The sequence below is a fragment of the Arctopsyche grandis genome, chromosome 8 (genome assembly GCF_051622035.1).
Source record: "Arctopsyche grandis isolate Sample6627 chromosome 8, ASM5162203v2, whole genome shotgun sequence".
NCBI classification, from domain to species: domain Eukaryota; kingdom Metazoa; phylum Arthropoda; class Insecta; order Trichoptera; family Hydropsychidae; genus Arctopsyche; species Arctopsyche grandis.
In genome coordinates, this window is record NC_135362.1 from 8,177,764 (window position 1) to 8,191,486 (window position 13,723).

Sequence of the window (13,723 nt, forward strand, 5' to 3'; positions counted from 1 at the left end):
GAAAATAATAAGTATCCGAAAAAGTCCGAAGGTGAGGAGGCTTCTCATTGCTAATAGTCAGTTATAAATACGTATTTTTGATTTGATTTTTAAATACGTATTGGAAATAAGAAAAGTAGGACATTTTTGGCCTACTTTATTTTTAATTTCTGATATCCTTAATGATTACTTTGCGTAACAAGTCAAAGGCTGTTGAATCTTTGACAAATCAATATAAACTAGCCGATACAATTTTTTCTTATAAATTCAAAAACATTCAACTAACATAAAATAGAGATTATTACATAACGGTACTACTGGTATTACCGAAGGTCAAGTTTTGATCAAAACCCAGTATAAACGGTATTTGTAGTACCGGATAGTATCGGAAGTATTTACTGACCAAATACAGCAAAAATCTGTATAATTAGATGCATATATGTACATATATGTATGTAGTTGTTCACTACTATGAGTTCGTATAATATATTACAATATTGCACAAAAAAGATTCACAAATTAAGTTCCTTAAAGTAAAATTACGTTAAAATAAAATTATTCTCCATCTGTAATATGTAGGCATTTGTGGTCAAAACTAGCATCATATATACATACATCAAAAAATGTTCTTTAAGTTATCACATTGTACTATTCTTCCGTGTAGTCAGTTTGGCTTTAACAATCAAGGTACAAATACATACATACATATGTGGGTTTTAATGTGTTGGCTCCACCTACTAATAGCTGAAACGTTTTGAGGTCACAACGGGTTAAAACCTGCTATATTTACTCCCAGAAGGATATTTTACAGTATGAAGAAAATTTTAACACTCAATATATCTTTGAATGGTGTAAAAATGCAATTAAATAAAAATTAACACCTATGTTTCGTCCGGTTTAGCTATGTGAGATTATGAAAATCGTTAAACAAAAATACATAGCCAAATACAATATACACATAATGATATGCGCAAAATCAAATTTGCAGGCCGCGGCGCATGTAAAACGGGCCAAGTTTGAAGGAGGAGTCGCACAACAACTAATCAAGAAGTTGCCGGATGGTCATTCTACGTAGTTAATTTTGAAATATTGAAGTTTCACTCCTCGATCTACTGAACTAATCTAAATTTGAGCATGTTCTTGAAGTACATATATGTATATATACATACGTACACTGGCACATACATAAGTGGGAACAATTAAACTCGATTTAATTACAAGTAATAGATCTCTACGGTTAAACTCACCCTTACAGTAAAATGGACACTAAACGCGGTTATAAACTCACAAGCATACATACATACTTATACGTTATCAACAGTGTATATATATGTATATATTATAAATTACGTATGTATATAATTTCAACATTGTATGTATGTACATATATTAATTAATTAACTGTCAGTGCGGTAATTGAATTATCATTTTATTTTGACAGTTGGTTCGTAATTTGACATATGAAGTTCTATTCTACTATTAAATACAATGACATGTCACTTGAAGTCGAAAGCACTTGAGCGATTTTATCAAATTTTTAACCAGCAGCGTGGCTCGGTGGTTGCGTCGATACTAAGCTCCGAGAGGTCACCGGGTTCGATTCCGTGAGGTGACCTCGATTGAAAAGAATTTATTCTGAGTATAATCTTAAATGCTGTTGGTCAGACTTGGATATTTGTGACAAGTCGATCGTTTCCTATCAGAGTTTGCCAATTTATTTGATTTCATTGTTGAAGCGGTTCCTATATCAAATTGGCAAAAAATCATCCTACCACTATTTGAATATGAATATGATTTCAAAAAAACCACATATGAAATTTCAGTTCAATAAATCAAAGAGTTTTTGAGAAAAACATAAAAATCCTCGATTATCTAGAGTAAAAGTACTACTTCCGGTTTAGGAAAAAATATCGGGGTATAAAATTTATAATTTATATTACATGTAAAGCAATTTCAGTCCAGTTTAATTAGCGGTTTGGGAGATAATTGAATTCAAAAACTTAAAAAATGAGGACACCTATTAGGAGAGCTATTCGTCCTATCGATAAGAATTTCGATAGGACGAACTGTGTTCAAAAATTCCCCAAAATACACTGACACACACAATTTTTTTCTAGACCATTAAAACGTGATCAGTGATTGATTCTTAGTTCGAATCAGTCAAAATCTCGAGTTCGAATTTTCGCATGATCATAAAACTTCATCTATTGTTACTACTTACATACATATGTAAAGTAAAAATATTATCTATAACATAGATGTCACGCTAATTCTTATATGTATAGTATTTATATTATGATTATATGTATGGTCACAGTGACGCGTTTTATTAAGTATTTTGTCACCGTGGCAAATAAATATGTACAAAAATAAATCAATAAAAGCATTAACTGACCAAATCGATCGAATGACTAAATAATTTCATAACTGAACAAGCATTGAGTTGCCTTATAAACACACAAGTCAACTGAGAAGCATATTTAAACCACATGAAAAACTACACATCGATTGGGCATTTTATGAAATCATCGAATTACACACAAACATTTCCGACGACATACTATACACACACATACATATGTTTAAGCCATCCGGAATGGGGTGGGGATAAGGGTCGGTATGTGTAATGCGAGTAGGTCGATGGGGGGGTGGTTGGGTAGGTGGGTTGAGTGAGTTGCGGCAAGTATTCTTAGGAGCGCGGGGCCCACCCAGAATCATAAATCACGATCAATTACTGCGACCGAGCAAAATATCCCAAATTTGTGCCCCACATATATATATATATATTCTGGCGCCGGGCCGGGTCACAAGCCAGAATGAGAGGGACAAACTTTGTCCCCTCGCAAAAGGGCCGAGGGAAAATAAGGGCGTTCGTCGTCCTTCTTCTTGGCAACGATTCTGCCCTATCGAAAAGTGTACGTACTATATTATGGGAACCCCAGTACGTATGTATGTACGTACGTACGCGACCTACATACATTCATTTCATTGAAAAGTTACGGTATTTCACCTCTCTCTGTAACCAAGTCTCTAATATACATAGACGTATGGTACATAGGTACGTACATATATACATATGTACACATATACAGGCTGTCCCAATACGTAGATAGATTTTCGGGCGTTGCTCCGAGCGATTACTAGAGTAAAGTTGCTTTTGAGTGGATTACGGGAGTGTAATAAATCTTTTTTTTCCTTTCCTCGGCGAAAACTACGGTTTACTTACATAGTATATGTATTTGTATGCATGTATGTAAGGAGGTCTGTTTATTTCAATGGTAACTTTGTTCCATTATTGCAGTTTTTATTAAAAGTTTTGCGAGATCAAAACTTCAAAGCATAAATGTATTATTATTATTCAATAATACAATTGAATTTTTTTTGAGCGGTGTCCCGAGAATAGCGCGTAAGACATAAGTAAATAAGGACAAATCCATTCAAATATTCATCTTCAAATGAATATTTGTAATTAAACTGAAAAAATCAAATTCAACTTCGATTTAAAAAATAATGAGTTTCTTTCCCAGCGATCTCTAGTATTAACGTTGTTAATATATGAGTCGTTATATTTGAAAGACCAATATTCAGTTCCAAATATTCACAAATTGTTATCACTACTATTAATTCGATATATCCAAAATTTCGGAAAGGCAGAATAAACTTATTATAGACTACCAGAATTTTTAAATATTGTAAAACGCAAAACATTATATTTATTGTTTTATTTATTCATTATTTTTATAATAATAATAACAATAATATGGACCAATGTGACCTGAAAGGTTGCCCCACAAGATAAATAATTTCGCGATATATCTCGAAATGAAGAAAAGTGGAAAACCCGCTTGTTTAATTTAAAAACCCGTTTTCAAATTTTGAAAATTCAGTGGAAAACCAAAACCGAACCGAACCGAACTTACCCAGAAGGAAAAAATATAAGGAAATGACTTTTGATGAAATAAAATAAAACTGAAAAAAATATCTTGAAATTAGATCACAAATATATTGGACGGTAGTGTGAATAAAAAAATAAAAAAATTTCTGGTCCTTTATAAAATATCAATTTATAAATAATTCACTACCATTCATACCTTTTTTTTGCCAATGTATTTTAAAGGTAAGGCATACATTATGAGGAATAATTTTTTTTCATACAATATATTAAATTTGTATGGTAGAAATCACGTAGCTGTAAATATTGATATTCGTTCAGTGCACAGAATTGCTTTATTATATTTTGTGAAGAAAAGAAATCAATTGGGAGTATTGAAAAAATTTAAGTATATAAATGACTATGAATAGCGAAATACACACTGAGAACGTCTCGTTTTTCATATTTATAAAGCGTTATCGCAAACAGATCATGTCAATATTCATCAGTCCATTTTTATGGCGAGTCCATTAGTAAGCAATACAGACAGTCAGTATTCAAAAATACACATTTCCAAATAGTTTTTCAATATTTTTTTCAATCTGCAAAACGAATTGCTTTGATGTGAATAAAAATATTAAAAATAAATCGCATTCGTATAATATTTGTTATATTTTTAAATTTCATCCGATTGCCGTGAAATAATCCGACAAAAACGACACAATAGAATGAGAGTAATGTCTACAGCAGCAACGGGCAACCTTTTATGGAATTGGGTCAATTTGATTTATAGCCGGGGTCATTCCGTGTTTGAAATTCAATTCAAAGTGTGCATGCATATGCATATTGGGAGGTATAAATAACACGAAAAATGTATTGTAAAATTCATCCGAATTCGCCATCTGACTTGAAATCGTATGAATTAATTCATGATATACGGTATCGGTCACCGAGGCACCACTATTTTAGGTTTTAAATTCCACATTAATATATCGTATTACATATATGCATAAATATTTAAAAATATAATTATGCCTATACAAAAATATAAAATAAATCTATTCGTCTACCGAATATAGGGTGATAAGCTTTTCAGTCATTCATTCATATTTTCCACTTCAAAGTATCGGCTATCAAAACATTAAATTATCATTCCGATTTTGAATTAATCGGAGATGTAAAAGTTAGTAGAGGGATAATGAACATTTGTAATTTCTAGATTAGTTACTCAAATTTAGGCTTGCTTATTTGTTTTAGATTTGAACAGTTCGTCCGGGAGATAAAGTTCTATTCCAATTAAGATTATACTGAATATCTATTATTAAAAAAATCAAATCTAACAAATCTGTATTTATTTATACACGTTACCGATTTTTATCAACACGACATCTATTATCAACATGATATGGTGCAAGGTCAGATTTTGCAAGAAATAAGACAGGATTGCCAATAGAACCCTTGAACACACAATCGAATGCATTACATACTGACCACTGATCTATGTAGATCTATGTACATATGTATTTATATTGCTGGTTAAACATCATCTCTCAAAAATTAAACGAATTTTCCAGTTTGTTGAACTACTAGCTGTTCTGCCGTTGAAGGACTTTGAAACGCCGTTTCCAGAGAATATTGGAGAAGATCCGTTAACCATACCTTAGCTTATGGAGCCTATACGGAAGTGAAACTCGGAACCGACTATAAAGATTTATTAATAATCAAGAACCAAAACCTCTATCCATTAAACTTCTCCTGATCCAAAGCAGCACAAAATATTAGAACCTGAATTATCAGCCCTACAATGCTTAACATTTATCCATTCAAATTGTCTCCATCGGTTTTATTCGTAGACCTTATCTTCACTTTTTTCAAATAATCACACAAAGCAACATACATATGTATGTACATAGATTAATCTTCAAGACACCAAGTATCATTTCAAACTGAACTTTTTGGGTATTGAAGAATACCCCAAAATAGCAAAAAAAAAATATCAATCGAAATCAGAAGCGTGAGTATGTCCTTCCTTTGTCGCATCAACCCCTTTGCACCCGGACAAAGGGTAGGTGTTCTCGCTCGGCGCCCAATCGTCCGCCTCATATACATATATGTATAATACATACATATGTATGTATGTTTAACCGGTTATAGACAGACGACGGGAAGAGGATATTGTATAGAGCTGACAGTTTGTCCTGCAGGGGCGGGCAGGGAGAAAATGGGCGCCAAGGGCCGGGGCCACGTGGCGAATGGGGAGGGGGTGGATCGGTCCACTAGGGGTTGAGTTATGTTGATATGTCAAACGTCGGAAGGGCGCTGATGGATGACGAGCCAGGTCTACTAGAAGCTCCTGCCCTGTCTGCGACGCGTGATTAAAGTACACGCACAAAGGGATCACCGGCTATAGGCGATCGATCAAAATGATTTACTATTCAAGAAATAAATCTTAAACCGATTCACACAATATTTCTCTATATACGAAGAGAGAGCACAATGACGGAACTGCTTGCTTACTTTACAGATTTGCCTAGTGCTATTATGTAGATGTGCATATATAGGTACATATATACATATGTATCGTCAGTTGCTTGTATAATAGAGGTGTTAGTTTATCTCCATATCTAAGTATGCCTTTATATGGTATTAGATTGTCGTGTACTAATATACTAAATAATTATTATTAAAAAATATATTAATAAAAAAAAAAAAAATTTCAATTCTCAAATTTATGAATATTTTGAAAGGGGCAAATACATTCGAGTATTGAATATTCGAAAATTCGATTGGCATTCTAGATCTGAAGAGTGGAAGTGGTTCAAAATCAGATCACAATTTTTTCACAGAATGTCTCTGAGCTCAAAGAGTTCGCTAATAAAAAGCTTGCAGTAAAAAAAATCAATTATTTGATGATAGTATATAACGAGTCCGAATACAATATTATTCATTGAATAAAATAGGTACTTGTATGGTTGTTATTGTCCGGAAAATATACACGGAAAGCGAAAAAAAAAAAAATAGCGGTAGACTTTCAACAAAGAAAAAAAAATCTATTGTTCACAACGGTACTATCGCCATTGTTTCGATTTTGCTAAATTTATTCAAAAGGCAAAAGAACGGAAAAAAATATAATGCTTCACCGTCTAAAAACCTTTTTGGGTCAATTTCAAAATGACAAAACATTCGGACGTGAGCGTAACGCCAGAAAAAAATTCAGGGCGAGGATATCGAACAACATTATGATTACCCATCGTAAAACTTTACACCGATGTACGAACATTTCCTCCACAAAACTTCAAAAACGAACAGAACCAATTAGAATTTTCCGAAAATTCGACTCATTCGAAACGACAGCGATAAGAACACACCGAAGGAGCGCTCGGAGCGGTCGTATCTCAATCGCATTCCGGAAAAAAAAAAAAAGAAACCACCCCCCTCGAAATAAAAGTGTCGCAAATTTTATACGGGTCCTTATCGATTTCCGCAAATTCGGAGCGCACACGACCACTCCACCCCCACCCACCCCACGAATTTCCCACACCACGAAAAATAATAAATTTGTACGGTACGCGGTTTTATTACGCATTCTAGCGCGAAACTCCACGCTAAATGCCCGTTTCGAATCCGTAGTGAAAAATACTATGACGGACCGTATAGGGGTCTGTTTCAGGGGGGGGGGGGGGGCGGCGGCAAGAGGAGAGGAAAAAAAGGAGCGTTTCGCCGAAATTCGACCGCGGAATAGCGAAAGAGGATTGGGGGTCGTTTAGCCGAGGATAATCGTGGGATTTGCGGTCATAACGGGCGCGGAATCGAGCCAAATAGCTCTCCGACCAGTCACCGAGATAATTGAGGGATTTATCGATACACACTCGCATACATACATTGTAGATGGATGGATGGATGGATGAGATACTGCAATATAATATACGGAACAGCGTGGTATATTTGAAGTACTCAGACAGGAACGTTCGTACTGTGGCAAGTGGGTACGTGAGATAGCGTTCGAGTTGCTTCATAAAATGAACCAGTGCATTTTACATTACATACACACTATATAAGTTTAATTTCCAGGTAAGAAGCAGATCAGATTTGTGAGTTAAATCTCAAGGAGGGGGAATGGGTAACTGCGAATACCATTCCCGTGTTAAAAACATTAATATCAAAATAGTTTTCAAAATTTTCAATAAGATGAAAGAGAGAGAGAGAGAGAAACAAAAGGAGGTGCAGGAATTAAGACAAGGAGTAAACACAGATAAATTAATAAAAAAAATCAAATGGGCAGAAATGTTATTGGCAGAAGGTAGACAATAAAATGTGTTCGTAACGATAAATGAGACCGAATCTGACATTGGAGTAGGTATGGAATATTATCTCATTTATTTTTCTACTATGTATATGAATACTTGCATAACAAAAAAAAAGAATTTCATAACGTAGTCTCAAACTTCAGTTGACTGACGAATGAATTAAATAACAGGGCAACGATGTCAGGGGATTCAAAAGGGTTTGGATAATCTAAAGAAAAACCTGAATTCCCGTGAGCTCAACTGACGATAGCATCAATATGATAGTGAAAAGACAATTTATGTACTATGAAGCAAAATGCCAAAGTTTCTCACACGATTAACCTTAAATATGTTTTTAAGTAAAATCAATATGATACTTGGAATTGCTGAAACAGAGAACAAAACAAGACATTTTCCTCGCCTTTGAAACCGGAAAATGCTCAATGATAATATAGCAATTGCGTCATGTTTTAAGTATGATTAAAAACACGTCATATAATATAATGGTCAATCAACCTTATAAAGTATTATTAAAGAGCTTTAATTACTTAATAAGAATGAATATTTATAAATCAAATAGATCTCTAAAAATTGTGAGAAATTCATCCGATATTAATCGACAAGTCGTGTAGAGAGTAAGACAAAAAGAAGCAGATAAGATTCGTTGCTTTTTATGCGGAGTCTGTGACATGAATTGAGCTACTAAGACGAGATATATGTACATATGTATGTACATATGTATATTATACGATAATCGCGAGTTACAATACAATGAAGTAAACTCACTACAAAAGACCAAATCATATATACATACATATCGATGGATTGGTGCACATATATTGTATGACCATTTTTGAATTCAAGTAAAACCGGAAAGTAGTAACCGGAAGTAGTAAAAAAATATTACTTCCAGTTGACTAAGTTAGTACATAAAGAATACAAATATAAATTTTCAACTTGATACGTTCAGGTGTGTGGACAGAATAGTGGTCACAACATTTTTTACCTTTCTAAGAGGAAAAAATCCAACTTCCGGTTCATAAATTTAGTTATTTTTTTATTTTCATCACATTGATACAAGAATAATACGCCCGCATCTTTAAGGGGTGGAAAAATAGAGTGGAAGAAAAATCGAACAAGAGTTAACTGCCACTTCCGGTTGACGGATGCTTACCAAATTTTATAAATAACTTGGTATTAAGTTTAAACTTTTAGATATGAAATTTCAGTTCAATAAACCGTAAGATTTATGAGAAAAACACAAAAAACCTCGATTCTCTAGAGTACTACTTCCGGATTATGGAAAATCCTGAACTGGAACTACTTTCCGCTAAACGGAAAAACCTGAATTATACCAGCATCTGCCAACTTGACATTTGATACAAATTCAAAAATGGACATACAATATCTGTGCACCAAGCCATAGATAAATTGAATTGAAAAAAAAACTCAACTTTGGCACAAGCATTCGTCGCTTTCCATATAAACAGCATATGTCTCTGCGATGATAATTAAAATCGCGGAGAAAAATCTTCATTAGAGCACAATTAAAATGGCGGAAGCAACAGGTGGTGCGATATTGCGGTCAATTGCATTCGTAATTGCTGCACCCGATGGAAAATGTTTCGTAATGCAAATTAACGACCTAGTAGGTGAAAACGTCGTTTATAATTGGACTTCAAACAATGGACGGTTAATTGCGGACGACATTTCGTTTAAATTAAAAATCCTTCGACCGTGTAAATCTGCATTATATTGCATAAACGTGACAACAGTATGGCGGGAGCACAAAAACGCCAAATTGACGTTCCAAAACGTAAATTGAAATTACTCAGGAAAGTTTGTTGAGCTTTTATCATACATAACTATCTACGAGTAAAACGTTTAATGCTTTTTACTTTATTTTTAAAAAATACATACATACATACCTATTATATGTACATATGTAAATAAACTCTCACATTCTTTAACTAATTAAGTTAAAATTTATTTAGCACAACACTTACGCAATAGGCCACGTCTCTTTTCAACGATGAATGTTTAATTTCCAATAATAGTCTATCGAACTACTATATACTGATATACTGCTTTTTAAGATTATGAACATATATAATTGTAATCGATCATTTATGGTTCATCGGAATGAAGGCTAAGCTTAAAAAGATCTCTTACATTACATATACATATAATTATTATTTTTAAGGCATACTCGTCGTTACTGCAAATATTTTATTGATAGCACTAATTGGAGGCTTTTTATTTAATTGGATTAACTTTATCAAAGTCTCAATATATATGTCTGTATATACATATGTATATGATAGAAAGTCGGTAATTTATCGGTAAATTATTACTTTTGCCGGTAAATCAACAAAACATATCCATATCCACTTCGTTTTATCACATTCCTCTCCTTTATTTTATCTTCTGGCAATACTATGTATATGATTATGTATGTATGATGAGATTATATATTGTAATAGAATAGATTTAATATGAATTATTAATAATTCCAATGAATTATTAATAATTCATATTAAATAACTAGATTAATAAAGCGTACGTGTTATGCAATTGACATTTAAACTTCACGTTTACATAAATTTAAACCCAACCAAAATAACGAATATTTAATAGCTACCATTTTATCATAATCTTATCAAAGCGGCTCAAACTGCCCATTGGGAATTTCAAATCCAAACGGCGAATATAAAAATAAACCCCACATACATACATATTCAATACGATTACAACGAAATACTTCGTGAAATACGTAGTAAATGTATATAAAGAGATCACGTTACTATCGATAAATTCAATTTTGTCGAAATAGCTTAAGCAGACGCGAACACGCTGTTTCTTAGAATCGGATAAAATATGCGAACAATGAAACGTAGCCTAATTGAACGATTTCGATTTATCGCCGATACATACTAAAATACGAAAAGATACAAATTATATTTTTGCACGTATACAGAGTATTTCCACGGCGTATTTACGAAACAGCCGATACGGCCTCATTTGCGAGGATGTCGAAAATAACCCGACGAAATCCCGGAGGATCAGCGTTTGATTAATAGGCCCTATCAAGGTACGATTTATAATTTATTATTATTCGTACTAGAAAAATAAAAAAATAAAAAATAAAATACGAGTAGCGACGCTTAAAAAATAAAACGAAAAATTAACGCTTATCGCGATTGTACGTATTATACATACACAGCGAATAAAAAAATATATATATACACAAGTTTTCGAACCGGAGAAATGCGACTCGGAGAGCGGTCAAGATTGTAAAGGGATTTATGTATGTACATATGTAGTGTGTTTGTATGTGGTCCTTAACGGGGTGTACAATAGGGGTCACATTGCGGTGGCAATAGGCACGAAAATCGCGTAATTTTGAATTATGTGCAACGCGAAATTCGAGTGTTGCCACGCACGCGACCCACGCAACTAACCCTCGATACGTACAGGGGGTCGCCGTTAGTATATAAAATAAATAGGCGCAGTTTAGGGCGCAAATACGCTTTATTTATAGTGAAAATTAGCGGGACGGACTTCTTGAAATAGCTGCGAGGCGAATAAATCGTTTCGGGCACGTATTATATTATATTTCCGTATGCCTAGTGAGATCTTGGAACTTATTGTGCCATTCATTCTATAATATTTTATATACGTACATATATGTACGTGGAAGGAAAGTTCTCGTTGGATTTGTGATGGTTTGGAGATTTGTTTACTGTATGCAACAGCAGTGAGGTAATCCAATTTCCGCAACAACGATTTTCAAACGAAAATAAAATTTTGCACATTTGCATTTAACTTTTTTCAAACTACATATGTTCAAATACTACTACGTACATATACATATAGCAACCTGATTTTTTCATGGATTATGCTCTGCACATTTTTAATCGCGTCAAATTTTTCTATGACTGTGTAGAAATTAATTGTATTAGCACTGTTTATTTCGGGGATTATTAAATAGACAAGTGAACATTTAAGACCGACATATGTATGTACATACAATTAGATCCAACAACGCAACCCAAAAGCATGCCAGTATTTAAAAATAAAATTATAAAATAGAAAGCGATCGGCAGATCAGTAGCTATTAAAATATTATACATAAAATATGTAATGAGAATGAGAATATAATTTACTAATAATACAAAACATTCAACCCTAGTTTTTTGGAAATAACAAAATGTTAGGCAAATTTTTTTCGGAAACATTTGGAAACCCAATGAATCACAGCGCGGTAAGTAAACGCGACTTTTTTTTATCTATTTGTTTTAATTAAAATTGATTAAAATTGAACGGGTTGCTCCTGAGCGACATTCATGGTATTTATTTACTTCAGTTTGGACCGTTGTGGCATTACAGGAGTCCCTAATGCACTACGATGGTCAAAAAAATACAGAGAGTTAAGAAAAATAAAAATATGTACTATATAAAAAAAATCATAAAAAATAGAAAATAATAATAGCAGATAAAGTAAAAATATCAAATAATAAAATATAATGTAGGGAATGTCGTCCACAGCCAGCGCCAATATATAAGAACCAGCCGCAAATACGAACAGTGGAAAAGAGAAGATTAAAATTCCACTCATACATCACAATTATGAAAATAATGATTAGCGCAGGCTACTGAGGCTAAAATAACCTACGCTCACTGAGGTTGAGTTGAATATCACATTCAGGCTCAGCAAGAATGATTTCATTGAGAAGCCGGATGGCTCTTGGAATAGGAGCCATTCAATAAAGCACTGTGCGGGCAGGAGGTATGTACAACCATCAAATTATTAAACTCGTAAATATATAAATGAAATCATATTCAAATAGCGACATACTGGGTAAGATGGTTTTGCCAATTTAGTGAGGAACTGTTTTAACAGTGAAATCAGATAAATTGACAAACTCTGATAGGAAACGATCGACTCAGAGTCACAAATATCCAAGTCTGACCAGAAACACTACAGATAATACTCGGAATAAATTATTTTCAATCGAAATCAGCCCATGGGACAGAACCCGGCAACCTCTCGGTGGTTAGCATTAGGTGACCTTCTTGTGTTCCTCAAATGCATAGATAAAGTCATGTGTAGGTCACATCCGTATTTCTTTATTTACACGTACAGATATTTATAAAAGAATATTTAAAAAATACCAAAGTGGATAAACAAGTATATTAGAGAGTATTCCAAAGGAAATCGCTATGAAACTTAATAGTGTAATATAAGAAGCTTGTAAAAATCACATGTACATATGTACATAGTTCTATTTGCATTATTTATTTAACAACAAGATTTGCATTATTTATTATTGAATCTGTATTATAGTGCTATTGAATCGATCACAATTGTTTTAGATCGATTGAATCAAATTTTATATTTAGATAGAGTAGAGGCGGGAAAATCCCATCCACATACATTAACATTGTATGACACAATATAAATAGGCTTTGTCGCCATGAAACGGTTTCGCGGAGAGAAGATAATGGGGAAAATTGGTGTACTACGGAGGAAATTCGCAAATTGAATTAAACATTAAATATTTTACATTCAATTAATGAAATCGAA

The 13,723-nt window shown here is 33.4% G+C and overlaps 1 protein-coding gene across 1 annotated transcript in view; it reads right to left on the bottom strand.

The window, feature by feature from the left end:
* The window catches only part of Tmtc3 (Transmembrane O-mannosyltransferase targeting cadherins 3), a 222,587-nt gene that overhangs the window by 154,162 nt on the left and 54,702 nt on the right, over positions 1-13,723 (bottom strand). The window lies entirely within an intron of this gene.